We start from the raw sequence: 16,392 nt of genomic DNA, 5'->3' as shown, positions 1-16,392 counted from the left end.
AAATGCCATTTGTTGCCGATCCACGCTATATTAAAAATTTCAACTGTACATGGTCCTAAACGTTATGACTGATCATGCGCGGATGGACGGAGGGGGGGGGGGGGTCGTTTATAATTCCGTGATCGTCGTTAAATGCTTCATGTAGTATGGGTGATATATAGATCAGAGCAGTTTGCATGGATCATAATAAACAAAAACGCTGAAAGTCACGGCAGCCTCCTCTTACCATTGGGCGATGATACTGGAGCAAAAATATCCCAGTTATTAGATGGGGATCGAGGCGATCCATTTCCGGTTTGTATAATACTAATACACGCCCAAATCATGTCGATTATTGAGTTATGGCAGCGATCCATATCCACGGTGTGTGGCTAGAGTCCTGCAACGATATGCGAGTGGCCGGACGTATTTAGGAGACGCATCAATATCCAACCGGCATTTCCGGTTTGGCAACTCGCCGATCATCCACCAGGGGGCAGTATTGAAGCGTTGCAGAGTTGTGCCGAGTCCCACAGCATCAGACAAGGCTCTGTGAGGGAAATATGAATACCATGGCGAAAATATGAAATATGATCACAATAACATCGTACGCCGTGATCTGGCAGAATTAGCATGAACTTGAAACACGTCATACAACGTGATTGGCGCAGGATGTGTTAATAGTGATTTTTGAAAACAAACCAAATATGGATTATTGTAATGTGAGTCCAAGATGTGATACTGAGCAACTTTTTTGGGATATCATCTAGCCCAGGGGTTCCCAAACTTTTCAGGCCGGGGCCCAGAAAATAAGGCGTCAGAGAGCCGCGGCCCAATGCACATCGTCTGGCTTTTTTTTTTTTTTTTTTTGCCAGGCGACCGATTTTTTTAGCCAAATATCACTTCAATCTTCAAAGTTAGTTCAAGTTAGTTATTCATTTATATGTTCTATTTATGAGAAGGCTAACTTGTTGCAAAATAATAATGAGAATAATAATAGCCTCATTAAAATACTATTGTTGCTTCGGTTGTTTTCAGCGTTTTATGTGCATAATCTGTTATTTAGTTTGAAATGTTTGTTGAAATAAGTAGATTTTTCATTTTGTTTATTTATTAAGTTAATATAAAACCATATAGTCACATTTTAGAATACAATAGAATAGAATTTTAGAATACAACTAGAAACACTGTCCTGGCCTGCTTCTAAGTTCAGTGGCCTGACAAAAAAAATTTAAATAAAAAAATTAAAAATAAAAAAATAAAAAATAAAAATAATATTTTTTTTTATTTTATTTTTTATTTTTTTAAAATCATCTCGCGGCCCACCCGTGGCTGCTCGCGGCCCACCTTTGGGTCGTGACCCCGACTTTGGGAACCACTGATCTAGCCAACGCTATCCACAAACACACGTGAAAAAAAGGCTATTTGACCAGAATTGCGACAAGGGTGACTGGAGGGTTAAGTGTGTTTTCAAGTTAGAGTGTGAGTTTTTTATTAGAGTTTTTTTTACATGTGATCCGCACCCCAAAGCCTCCGTAACGTGTTTGTCAAGGGTTACCTCGTTGCATTCGGTGAAAAGAAAACAACACGTCATCATACACTTCACTACAGCGGTCACAGAGACACACGGCTCCTTTCTGTCCAACAACTCGTCCACAGAGTGCTAAGACTGCACTGCCGACATTACATTGTAGAACATTAAACTCATTCACTAGATTGAGGCAGAACTGTCCGGCAGCGTGGCTACATGAGTAGAGCTCCGGACTCATGATCGAAAGATCACCGGTTCAAGCCCCGGTCAAGGCTGCTGTCGGAAAGTGGTGTTGTTGTCCAGCAGGGGGCACTCTGTCCTCTGGACTTGTCAGTAACAATGAATAGGGACACCGTACAGCTGCGAATGCTGTCCTTCGGATGAGACGCTAAGCCGAAGTCCTGACTGAATTTGGTCGTTAAATAACGCCTATCGTAAAGCGTAGGGGGTTCCCCGACGTTCCTGGCCAAACTCACAATCAGGTCTCTGACATCAAGGCCACCTAATCATCCCTTCCCCTTAACACATTGAGTGCCAGACCCGATATAAGTCGGGTTAACTCTCCATCGCTTGAGCGCCAAACCCGAGAAAAGTCGGGTTTTAATCGTTATTTCTTTTATTCGCTATATCCATTCATAATTCATCTATCCAGCCTGATGTTATCATTGGGAATGGCTCTGAGATCGCAAACGGTCAATACCACCGCCTAACACCTTGCGGCCGCTATTGCACTCCATTTGAAACGATGTGGTTTGTTTTCTGGGCCGAGCTGCGGTGTGCGGGCGGGGTCTAAATACTCCGGCAAGACAAGCACTTATAGGGATGGCATCGACTGGATTAAGTTGGACACATGATCGCGATCAGTATTTGGAATCGCGATCAGATAATAGGATTATTCTTTTTGCAGTACATCATAGACAAGGTAAGGACTATATGTTATCAATCTTGCGTTGATCCGATAATTTTTTCCCCGCGATCGGGAGCGTGTGTCTGCGGTGTGTGTGTGGCCCGTGTCCCATTGGTGGCGATCGAAGCATAGATAAACACCCTTTCTTGCATGCATGATGAAACATAATACCGATAATCTAGCGTTGATTTCAGATTGATTATTGATCCAGGCGAGAAAAGGCATGATTTATAATGACATTTTTTCAGTAAAACGCTGTTTGGCGTAGTTTCATGGGATTACACAGAATCACTCTAAAACTATACTCATATTCACCACGGTATAAAACGGAAATGTATGGATGAAAAAATTATCTGTTTTTTGCATGTTGACCGGAAGAAACTCACTGACAATCGACTATGTTATTAGATCCATAGCTATACTATTTCGTATAGTTTTAGCACTGCAAACACCGGCATTTATCCCTGTCATGTACGAAGGTCTAATAATAACAACTGGAGGGCGGCACATGAGCAAAAGCAGCCTCTCTCAGTAAATACGTTCAAATCAAGGTCCCAGGTGTAGGTAAAAGAAGACACAACACAAGACGTTTTCCAAATAGTAAATTATATATTTATGGTGGTAGGAATTCAAACCTCCACCATAAGGCAAAAAGGGGAAAAGGTAGGGGAGGACAGACAATACATACAGGTACACAAACAAACACTTAGTAGTCACAATACAACCTCGTGCCCAACATAGGACACCACAGCTATGGGGTTTAACCCACACTCCATGTGATAAATGGCACCCAGCCACACAGTGTTGCTTTAGGCAACAGATAGGCGAGACGGCAGCCTCCTCACTCCACCATAAGGCAGTGACTTCCAGCAATGAGGGCCCCGTGTGTGTGTCATCTTCCAGCTTATATTCACTCATCCAACTAACTGCCCACAGGTGTAATCAAGCAGGTGCAATCAGCTCAATCAGGAGGATGAGTGGTCTCTGGGAAGAAGAGAAGAAGCAGCATTAAAAGATGACACATCACACCACCAAGAACAACATAACCCAACTCATGATACTAATCTGATGTTCACATGGTCTCCTAATACAGTAACAATGATAATGACCAACCCACGTACGTCACACCTCCCCCCATAAGAGCGAACCCGCAGGGTTAGCAAAACATTATCACCCATTATCAACCAACATCCGATTAGCATCACAGAACAAAAAGAATAAAAATAGAAATGTCCACAGACAAAACAGCAGCCTACACCATAAAACCAAACTAGCCCCACCCCCAGATCTACCCCAGACCTACCCCCTGGACAAGGCATCAGCCACAATATTGTCTACGCCCTTCCTGTGACGAATGACAATATTATAGCCCTGTACCAGCAGGGCCCAACGCATCAACCGTTGGTTGTGGTTGTACATCTGAGCTATAAACACAAGGGGATTGTGGTCCGTGTATATCAGCACTGGAAGAGAACTAGACCCCACATACACCTCAAATTGCTGGAGGGCGAGGAGCATCGCCAGCGTCTCCTTCTCAATGGTTGAATAATTCAACTGATGCTGCTTGAATTTCACCGAGAAGTAACACACCGGGTGACGCACACCGCCCTCCCCCTCCTGCAACAGCACAGCCCCAGCCCCAGCAGCACTCGCGTCGACCTCCAACTGAAAAGGAGAAGCAAAGTCAGGGGCCGCCAGAACAGGAGCACTGCACAAGAGGGACTTAGCAGCCTCGAAGGCGCACTGACATTCCGCGGACCACACGAAAGGCACAACGGGACTGCATAAAGAGGTGAGAGGGGCAACCACCACCGAAAAATTACTACAAAAACAACGGTAATAACCCGCCATCCCTAGGAAGCGACGTAACTCGCGCCGCGTGGAAGGGGCCGGTTATGCGAGGATCGCCGAGACCTTAGCGTCCACCGGACGGACCTGCCCATGCCCCACCTGCTTGCCCAAGTAGGTCACAATAGCCTTACCGAACTCACACTTAGCGAGGTTCAAGGTCAGAGATGCCTCAGCTAAATGTGCAAACACCACCCCCAAATTAGCAATGTGTTCCTCCCATGTGTCAGAGTACACCACCACGTCATCCAAATACACATTGCATTTAGGCACCCCTCCCAACACCATGTGCATCAGACGCTGAAACGTGGCCGGAGCATTCCTCATCCCGAAGGCCATGACGGTGTACTGCAGAAAATGATCAGGGGTAACAAATGCCGAAATATCTGAGGCCCGCTCCATCAGGGGAACCTGCCAGTACCCCTTCAAGAGATCGAGCTTTGTGATAAATACAGCGGGCCCAATACTATCTATGCAGTCATCCATCCTGGGCAACGGGAATGAGTCAGGCACCGTCACAGCGTTTACCTTCCGGTAGTCTGTACAAAAACGGGGAGAGCCATCAGCCTTCGGAGCCAAAAGGCAAGGGGAGCTCCATGGACTACGGCTAGATTTAGCCATCCCATTGTCAAGAAGATACAGAGCTTCCTTCCTCATCACCTCCCTCTTCGCCACTGGACAACAATACGCATGCTGCTTGATGGGAGTCGCACTCCCAACGTCAATGTCGTGCTCCAGGACGGAAGTCCTAGATGGCACATCAGAAAATAACACTGGATACGTCAACAACAGTTTCCTCACATCATCTCCCTGTGCCTCGGGCAGGTACAACAGACGAGCCGTGACGTCACTCATGAATTCTGCTGACCCTCGGACAATACCTTTAAATCATCGTCCGGCAGGGGGTGCACACATGACAAGACAACAGCCGGAACAGCTCCCGGGCTCCCAGACTGCACCTCCTGCGTACCCCCACCTGTTCGGGTGAGATATTTCTTTAACATGTTGATATGACACAACCGCGTCTTTCTGCGCCTCTCGGGCGTACATATCACATAATTGGTGTCTGATATTTTCTTCTCCACTCTATAGGGCCCCGAAAACCGGGCAGAGAGCGCTGACCCAGGCATGGGCAGCAAAACCAGCACCTCATCGCCAGCCTCGAACCGCCGCGCCACCGCCTTCTTGTCAAACCTCACCTTCATCTCCCCCTGGGCAGAGGCGAGGGCTACCCTAGCCAATGAGGACGCACGTGGAGACGCTCCTTACAGCGGGAGACAAAATCACACACGTTCGACGTGGGAATGGAACCAGACAACATTTTCTCCTTGAGCATCTTCAATGGCCCACGCACACTGCGACCAAACACCAGCTCTGCAGGGCTAAACCCAAGCGACTCCTGTTTAGCATCCCTAATGGCAAACAGTACAAAAGGCACCCCCTCGTCCCAGCCACAACCTGTATCAATACAGTACTTTTTTAGCATCGCCTTCAGCGTCTGGTGCCAGCGCTCTAGCGCCCCCTGCGATTCAGGATGGTATGCACTTGAAACCGTGTGACTGATACCCAAAGCCTGTAATGACTGATTAAATGTTTTAGCCATGAAATTCGTGCCTTGATCGCTTTGTACAGTTTTTGGTAGCCCGAAAGTAGCAAAAAACCTGTTTAATGCTTTGGTAATTGCAGGGGCTGTAATCGTACTCAAAGGTATGGCCTCAGGAAAACGGGTGGCAAGACACATAATAGTTAACATATATTGGTTTCCCGCCTTTGTTCTAGGTAAAGGGCCCACACAGTCTATGATTACATGCTCAAAAGGTTCCCCAATTGCTGGAACGGGGTGTAGAGGAGCTGGAGGAACCCCCTGATTTGGTTTCCCCACTATTTGACATGTACTGCATGTACCACAAAAGTCTACCACGTCGGCCTTCAAGCCGGGCCAAAAATAATTCTGCAATATCCTGTCATAAGTTTTAGATATACCCAAATGCCCCGACCAGATATGCTCATGTGCCAGCATCAAGACATGACGCCTACACTCTACTGGCAACACCACTTGGTGCACCATATTCCAGTCTTCTCCAGACTGCAAGCCCGTCACACCTGGCCTAGCTACCCAGGTGCGCATCAACACTCCCTTTTCTATCAAAAAGGTGTGTTTCTTACTATCAGCAGTACTGGCTACTGCCGCGAAACAGCTTGTTAGTGAAGAATCATTCCGCTGGGCATCAATCAACGCCTGACGTGCCAGTGGCAAGGGCACGTCAGGGAATTTTGACTCCACCCGCGTCCTCTGAACACCACTCACACTCTCCCCCATCGCGCCACTAGATGGCCACCTGTCCCCAGCCAGAGCCTCGCCACAGATAGAATCACCCAGCGACGCTGCTTGATGTCGCTCTCTCTCCTTAGCTCTAGTGACAGCACAAACAGGAAAAACATTTGGGTAACTTTTACTCAATGCATCGCACAGACCCTTAGCCACTGGGGCGTTCACCACCTTCAGAACAGGAATGACCTTTCCCCCCGCTATATCATTCCCCATGATAAAATCAATCCCCGCTACGGGAAAAGACAAACGAACCGCCACGGAAAAACAACCTGTGACTAAATCTGATTGCACATATATCCTATGTAAGGGTGCCGGTGTAAAACTCATTTCGATACCCCGCACAACAGTACTTGACTTGCAAGATGACTCCTCACTCAATGGCAACACATCCGCCAGGATAAAAGACTGCGAAGCACCCGTATCACGAAGGATTTTCACCTCCCGTTGATCACAGACTTCACCCGACACTGACACAAAACCAGAAAAAATAAAAGGTTCAAAACAACCATCTGGTTTCTCCTGCTCCTCTGGTCGTGATATAGGGCCAATCAAGCCCACCCCCTTCGGTTTCTGAGCTGGTCCCCTAGCATCTTGCGGATATTTCAATGCGTAACAGTCCACCACCAAATGACCCATCTTTTTACAATAACTACACACAATGGCCCTCCTAGACGGCGGTGAGCGAGGTCGAAATGGTCGCTCGTCACCTCCTACATACACATCATTTCGCACAGAAACATGTGATGCAGAAACATGTTTGTGGATTATTGCTAACTCGTCACACAAAACTGCAGCTTCCTGGAGGGTAGAAACCTTTCGCTCCTCTAAATGTACTATCATGTGTTCGGGCACAAATTTTTTAAATTGTTCAATGAGGATTAACTCACTCAAAGCCTCGACCCCATCCACCTTACATGCTTCACACCAACGAGTGAACATCGTCCGATGTTCATGGGAAAATGCCACATGTGTTTGCGAGGGAGCTTTACTTAGTCCCCTAAACCATTGTCTATACGCCTCCGGCACCAGTTCATATACGCGCAAGACAGCACCCTTCACTTTCTCATATACCATGCTGTCCTCCTTCGATAATAACTGCGTCCTGAGCCCTACCCGTGAGTTTATATTGCAATAATAGTGCCCACTGGTCCTCCGGCCAATGCAAAGCCCACGCTATCCGCTCAAAACTAGAAAAATATGTTTCCACCTCAGACTCTCGAAAAACAGGAACCATAGAAATATGCTGCCCAACATTAAAAATGCCCTGGTAACCTTCAGATGAGGGAGAAGAAGAGCCACCACTCTCCAACTCCATCCTCCTTATTGTAATCTGGAGCTCTCTATCCTTCTCCTCTTTCTCCCCCTGGAGCACTCTATCCTTCTCCTCTTTCTCCCCATGGAGCACTCTATCCTCCCTTCTCTCTCTTTCCAGACTCTCTCTATCTCTGTCTCTCTCCTCCTTCCTCTCTTCTCTGTCTCTCTCCTCCTTTCTCTCCTCCCTTCTCTCCTGTCTGTCTCTCTCCTCTTTTCTCTCCTGCCTGTCTCTCTCCTCCCTTCTCTCTTCCTTGTCACGCATAGCAGCTCTTTCCTCTGAAACAGAAGCACGTCCTGAGTGTACAGAATTATCACTGTCAATCTCCTCAGCCTTGGCACCGCTACCCCTCCGTTCCTGTATAGCACCACCTGCTCCCTCACTGGACTCACCAGACGCCTCGTCATGCGTGACGTCCTCCGAGTAATTTCCCCCGGCTACGGGCAAACTTAATATCTCCCTATTAACCAACCCAGCGAGCACAATTGCTTTCACCTCCTCTTTACTTTTTGAACTTTGGACCGTAATGCCATAATGCTTGGCGACCCCACACAATTCAGCTTTCGTGCAGTCATCAATCTGATCCCTCGTAGGATCCGCCACAAACAAGTCCAAAGTAAAAGCCACCCCAGCCATAGTCCCTACAGAATATGACTACAAAAAATAACACAATAATAATAAACGAATCACAGGTGACAAGAAAATACCCCCTCACCTACTCCACAATATCCGTGCGTAACACATTTAATCATTACATTCCGTAGTATACAATTCAACCACTCTGATTTACTGCCCACATCTACCATCTATGAAAACAATAAATGCTGGTCTAACCACCTCAACTAGGAGTCACCTGTGTCACTCTAGCCTATCCCAGCTAAACTACTCCACTAAATGGATGAAGGCTACACATATCTTCAGTCGCTTACCGATTTCATTGCGCGCTCCACCGGAATCACGACTCGTGCCCCCCACCCTCTAGCCAAGCAGGTGACCCCCCCTGTTACCTATGTGGCAGAAAAAACAGATTAGTTCAAGAGTATCACATACAACAATGGTTTACATCAATCAAACTGTGTAGCACGGACAATGGAACCACACTAACTTACCAATTAGAAAACGCTATCTTATCTCACCTGACATGCTTCAATCGACAAGTCACCCCGTTATTTTACCAACAAGGAACCATACAATTGCGCAAACTAACGAGCCCCCATGTCATGTACGAAGGTCTAATAATAACAACTGGAGGGCGGCACATGAGCAAAAGCAGCCTCTCTCAGTAAATACGTTCAAATCAAGGTCCCAGGTGTAGGTAAAAGAAGACACAACACAAGACATTTTCCAAATAGTAAATTATATATTTATGGTGGTAGGAATTCAAACCTCCACCATAAAGCAAAAAGGGGAAAAGGTAGGGGAGGACAAACAATACATACAGGTACACAAACAAACACTTAGTAGTCACAATACAACCTCGTGCCCAACATAGGACACCACAGCTATGGGGTTTAACCCACACTCCATGTGATAAATGGCACCCAGCCACACAGTATTGCTTTAGGCAACAGATAGGCGAGACGGCAGCATCCTCACTCCACCATAAGGCAGTGACTTCCAGCAATGAGGGCCCTGTGTGTGTGTCATCTTCCAACTTATATTCACTCATCCAACTAACTGCCCACAGGTGTAATCAAGCAGGTGCAATCAGCTCAATCAGGAGGATGAGTGGTCTCTGGGAAGAAGAGAAGAAGCAGCATTAAAAGATGACACATCACACCACCAAGAACAACATAACCCAACTCATGATACTAATCTGATGTTCACATGGTCTCCTAATACAGTAACAATGATAATGACCAACCCACGTATGTCACAATCCCCATTGAACAAAGAGTTAGCACACAACGGCCATACGCCCATAGCGACCCCCGGCACTGAAAGTGTTAATTGGCTGATATCAATCCCTGTCTCCTGAGTCGTTCAGCCATTGTGTAGTGTGATGTGTGCCTGGTGCCAGTGTAATGTGTATGGTAGTAATTGTGTAGTGTGATGTGTGCCTGGTGCCAGTGTATGGTAGTCATTGTGTAGTGTGATGTATGCCTGGTGCCAGTGTATGGCAGCCATTGAGCCTGTGTAGTTCAAGGTTGGGTGCTACCAAAGCAATCTCTGCCCAGAAAGGGGCAGCGAGAGGTAATAATTTAAAAATGTCATAATGACGCATAGCTTATACCCTCACTCAATTTGGAAGAACCACCCGCAGGCAGTGGTGGAAGAAGTACACAGTTCCTTTACTTAAGTAAAAGTAGAAATACCCAGATAAATGAGTACTCTGGTAAAAGTAAAAGTCTTCCATTCAAAATTATTTTCCAGGCATCATAGCAGCATGGGGGAGGGTGGAGGGGAGGTACAGGTACATGGTAATAGTAGGAGACATGATACAGGTCATACAATTATAGTATAGTAGAAAAGTAAAAATGTAAATAGGCAGTGTAAACAATATAACAATATAATTAACCCTGAGTATGTGCATATGAGCAAGTAGGCAGTGTAAATAAGTCCAAGTGAGGGTCTGTATGCCCTCTCAGTTATATTTGCATTACAATAAATATAGTTACAATAGACACTATCATCTAAATATATACTATGAGTAAGTAAGTATACAGTATACACGTACGTATGGCGTGATATACTTCATACGTTATACGTTGTCCGTTTAGGTAGTCCGTTTAGGTGGGAGTCAGACACACTCAGTAATAGTAGTTCCTAGTAGAAAAGTTCTGCTTTCCTGTTTTTTGTAATCAGTCACATAATCCACTGAAATAATCAAACTCAGTAAATGCTGATGAATTCAGTCACTTTCTGGTTTTCTTTGCCAATTTAAAGCTCTCCAATGTAAATGTTTATATCACAAAATGCCTGTGTTTCCCTTCAAAGAAATCCAGCAAGCAAGTCACCTTTTTCCATCTGCAATCTGATTTAAAATATTTGAACACTAATAAAATACATTACATATAATACAGTACATATAATGCAGATTGTTTTGTATCCAGATGACTGCAATCACACTACCCATTATTGGGGTGTAACGGTACGTGTATTCGTGTATTCAATGGAAAGAAAGTTAAACACATCGCAGACCAGGGCCGCGGGAAGTGGGGGTGCTGAGATATTGATCGTTTTTGATTTTTTTTTATATAATTATTTTTTTTAATAAAATATATATATTATATAATTATACTTGTAGTTGTATTGTCTGCGAGACATCGCCACCACGCAACAAGTCAAAATGCTTGCTATCTGCAAACAGCTCCACTGTCTGTGTGTATACTCTGCTTTGGTCAAATCAGATTCACATTCAGCGTGCGTGGGGCCTTAGAGTGCTGGGGCTGACGTTCTGCAGATGGATACTGAGTCAGAGGCTAGAGCGATAGTTCAACAGGGTCTGAAACGTGAAACGTGTTATGACTTATGAGGGGGTGCTGAGATAAGTGATATAATAATAACGTCATAGGTTTACCACTCTGGTAAACCAACACTCTCGTTCACTAGAGACCGCGCTCTCACGCTCAGCTCTGCGAGACAAACATGTAATCGTTTTGATGCACACATCACAGCCCAGCTTACCCCACCTGTTGCGCGGCGCCCTCCCGCTGCAATTCGTTCCCCGCATACATGATCGCCGACATGCAAAAGGTCTTCGACCACCCTCCTGGGGGCTCGGATAGTTCTGCTGGCTTGTTCACGCCAGGGAAACCGCAGATATATTCCTTTACTGCGAATTCAGCGTCCCAAAACTTCCAGGCTGAGTATATTTTTTTTACCAACGGATTTCCAGTTCCGCATTGACGCTTCCAGGCCACGTCTATTCGAATCCCAACCGGTTCATGCGTCGGCTACACCAGTGGAGGCTGCTGACCAAATTTTTAGGTGAAGCACAAATTATTATATTATATTATATATTAAATTATATTTTTAAAACATCCCCCACTGTGTGTCAGTGGTCAGTGGACACAGATGAAAACATATTAACATTAGGTGACAGCGCACCTGACCAGATGAAATCATTTTAGGTGACAGCCCACCTGACCAGATCAAAACATATTAAGTGACAGTGCACCTGATCAGATCAAAACATTTTAGGTGACAGCGCACCTGAACAGATCAAAACATTTTAGGTGACAGCCCACCTGACCAGATCAAAACATATTAAGTGACAGCGCACCTGATCAGATCAAAACATTTTAGGTGACAGCGCACCTGATCAGATCAAAACATTTTAGGTGACAGCGCACCTGACCAGATCAAAACATATTAGGTGAAGGTGACAAGGAAGCCACAGACTCATACCCCCCCGACACTCAACTAACCGCCTCGGACAGTCCTTCATACCAGTGGCCATCAGGCTCCACAACAGTGGGCAGCAACTGCTGCCAGACATCGACCTGGGACTTATAGGAACCCAAGGAGGACAACTTACACTACCTTAGGCATACTGCACCTTATGTGGATACTGTGATACTGTGAATAATGAATAATGTATATTTCAGTTAGTTAGATAGTAAATTATAACACTACCTTATGCATACTGCACCTTATGTGACACTGTGAAAATATATTTCAGTTAGTTAGATAGTAAATTATATTGACCTATTTGTTTACACTGCTTGTGTTGTTTTCACTACCTGTACCCCCCCCCCTTCCCCCATGCTGCTATGATGCCTGAATTTCCCCAAGGGGATCAATAAAGGAATATCTTATCTTATCTTAAAAGGAAAGATGAAATTCCCTACCTGGGTTCCATCCTATAGAGGCAAATCATTCCTGTGACAAAATGGGATCCAATGTAATAAAACTAAGTCAACCAACGAACTAGATTCCTGTACCGGATCTCCTCTCTGGTAAACAAGAATACCTTGAAGACTCTAACAGGAGCACTCATTCAAGGGTACTACGACTATGCTTGCACCTCATGGTACCAAAGCACCTCAAAGGCACTAAAAACAAGATTACAAACATCACAAAACAAACTGGTCAGACTACTGCTTGACCTTACTCCTAAAACCCACCTCACCCCTGCCCACTTTGACAACCTAGGATGGCTTAGAGTAGACGACAGAGTACAGCAACTTGCAATGGGCCTGGTCTACAAGATACACTACACCACTAAGATACCCATGTGCATGTCGGAATACTTCCCAAAGGTCAGTGAATACCACGACCACAACACCAGAGGTTATTATTGACATTATTATTTTGCACATGTTATATCTTATGTTGTATGCCAGTGGTGGTGATGTTCCTAACAAATTTCGTTGTACCAACAATGACAAATAAAGATCTATTCTAGAGGGAGTTCCACAAATCATGTTCAACCCAGATAAAATAATTTAAAAAGTAAAAATAAAATAAATAAAAATAACATTTTTTTAATAAAAAAAAATAGTCATAACTTAGAAATGAGATTGCATAGGTCTATGAATCGATATCACGATTCTGTTTTGATTAATTGCCCAGCCCTACAGTGTGTACAGTAAGTTAGCTTGGTGATTATCATTGTGATGTAGGCTAAACTGGCTAGCTACTGTTAGCATACAAGCTTTTACAAACACTATCCTACTTACTTTTTCATCCACAACGTTTTTTCTGAACCAGATGCATAAGGCCACTTCTTCATGTTGCTCAGTTGCTGGTTTATACTTCGGTCCTAATGTTGGCGCAAAGTTTAATTTAGCCTGACTTTACTTGTTATAGCTGTACAGCTTACTTCTACTAAACAACAACTAAACTACTTCCTTGCTCTTTCAAACAGTCAAAATGGGTCCATCTGCAGGGTCGGAGGTTAGGTTTAGCTCTGGCCAATCTCAAGTTTCTCAAGTTTCTTTATTAGTTGTCATACAGAAGTACAGAATGCTTTTATACAAAATGCTTATTTCAGTTACATGTTGTATAAAAGTATTCTGTACTTCTGTATGACAACTAATAAAGAAACTTGAGAAACTTGAGATTGGCCAGAGCTAAACCTAACCTGCAGTTGGACCCGTTTTGACTTTGCAATGCAGCAATCTCTGATTGGATTTGCAAGGCTGCCAATCATATTCAACCTCCATGTATTGGATGGCAAGGGCTGTCAATCATTCAATCCTCCATTCAATGGCAAGAGTTTAACTGCACAGACCGTGCTTAGACGAAGTTAATAGCCTATTTCGATTGGCTGTTATTTATTATTTATATAACATTGGGTCACACCTGTGAAGTTTTCTTCACGAATAATAATAGCCCATGTGCTGCACACAGCAGCATCACACCTGGACAAGAGGCAGGGGAACTATGTGAGAATGCTATTCATCGACTACAGCTCGGCATTCAATACCATAGTCCCCTCCATACTCATAGCCAAGCTCAGGGACCTGGGCTTGGGCTATGACCTCTGCCAGTGGGTCTTGGACTTCCTGACTGGCAGACCCCAGGTGGTGAGAGCAGGCAACTGCACCTCCTCATCCATCACCCTCAACATAGGGGCCCCCCAGGGCTGTGTTCTGAGTCCCCTCCTCTACTCCCTGTACACACACGACTGTGTGGCTCAGCGGAGTAGCAATACAATCATCAAATTTGCTGACGACACAGTGGTGGTGGGCCTGATCTCTGCCAACGACGAGAGGGCCTACCTGGAAGAGGTCAAGGTCCTGGCGGGATGGTGCCAGGAAAACAGCCTCTCCCTGAACGTCAGCAAAACAAAGGAGATGATTGTGGACTTCAGGAGGTCGGGGGTCAAGGACTACAGCCCCCTCAGCATTGACGGGGCACCGGTTGAGAGAGTCAACAGCTTTAAGTACCTCGGAGCCTACATATCCGAGGACTTGACATGGACCACACACATTGACAGTGTTGTGAAGAAGGCACGACAACGCCTCTACTTCCTCAGGCGCCTAAGGAAGTTTCAAGTCAGTCAGAAGATCCTTAAGAACTTCTACTCATGTACAATAGAGAGCATCTTGACCGGCAACATCACCTCCTGGTTTGGGAATAGCACTGCACAAGACCGAAGCAGACTACAAAGAGTGACACGTTCAGCCGAACGCACAATTGGATGGGGGCTCCCCACCCTCCAGAACATTTACAACAAGCGTTGCACGGGCAAGGCTAAGAGAATCATTAAAGACTCCAGTCACCCGAACAACTGCCTCTTTGAACTGCTGCGGTCAGGCAAGCGATACCGGAGTCTCAAGGCGAGCACAGAAAGACTCAGAAGAAGCTTCTATCCCCAGGCCATCAGGCTGCTAAACGAACAATGAATGAACACTACACAACAACAACCACCAAACGCACATAGCACACACATCCACACGCACACACTCACTTTAAACAAACACACTGTAGCACCCACTCCACACACTTTATAGCACACACCCACTTTAAACAAACACACTGTAGCACCCACTCCCCACACTTTATATTTATTGATGAAGGATTGCACTACAACTCGTACACCTTACTGTAAATTGTACCTAAAATTGTACCTCATCCCATTTCTGCTTTGCACTAGATAGTACTGTACATTAGTACACTGCATAGTATTGTATATTATATGGTAACTCAGAACATTGTACATATGTCTATACCGAACACTGTGACCTCATTTTTCTTCTCCTAAATTACATGCTATATTATGTTATTTGATACTATCTTGTCTAGCACAGTCTCTGGAGCGTAACAGTAAGAAGCATTTTGTATGAAAGTATTCTGTACTTCTGTATGACAACTATTAAAGAACTTGAACTTGAACTTGATAATTACTGCAGTCATTACTGCAGTGCAGGCTTGCTCAGAGCTGTCAATTTTGGCCATTTTTTAAAAAGAAAAAATTCACTGGCATTTTTTTACAGAGGAAAACGTTTCTAATAAAAAAATATAAAATAATAATAATTAAAAAAAAAAAAAAATTATATATATATAAATAAAAAAAATGTATATATATATGTAAATTAATAATAATTATGAATTATGAGTGAATTTGTGTTTCACGTGTTGTCATAGAGAAACCTCCACTGGGCTACACGCTGTTAACAACACTGCATTATCGAGACAGCGCCCCTATGACGATCTGGCAATGCATTCCAAGAGTAGGGTAAATCTGCAGTGCCGCTCCGCTCTGTGACATTGAAGAGAGAGATTAAGTATACACCATCTGTCAGCCCTTATAAGGGCATATAGCCACGCCCATTTTAGTTTGATTGATTGGAGCGTTCTGATTGGTCGAGAGGTTTAAGGGGGCGGGACTTAGGGTAGGTTATTTTGAGATGATTTATGACCCCCTAGGGCTTCTCTGATTGGTCTAGGATGTAAGGAGGCGGGACATCCGGTTTTGAGGGAGGGACATCCGGTTTTCAAAATAAAAGTTTTTTATTTATTTTTTTCAACAAAAAAAAGTCCTTCAAAATAAAAGATTCAAATTTTTTTTTAGATTCAAACGTTTTTTTTAT

General features: G+C 44.6%; 1 protein-coding gene across 1 annotated transcript in view; it reads left to right on the top strand.

Annotated features, from left to right (window-relative positions):
- Window positions 1-16,392, top strand: part of cdh7a (cadherin 7a) — a gene marked incomplete at both ends in the record, with an annotated part of 728,354 nt that overhangs the window by 7,502 nt on the left and 704,460 nt on the right. The gene's annotated exons all lie outside the window — the stretch shown is intronic.

This window comes from Notolepis coatsorum (genome assembly GCF_963971535.1).
Source record: "Notolepis coatsorum genome assembly, chromosome: 4".
NCBI lineage: Eukaryota > Metazoa > Chordata > Actinopteri > Aulopiformes > Paralepididae > Notolepis > Notolepis coatsorum.
This window is presented reverse-complemented; position numbering and strand designations above follow the sequence as displayed.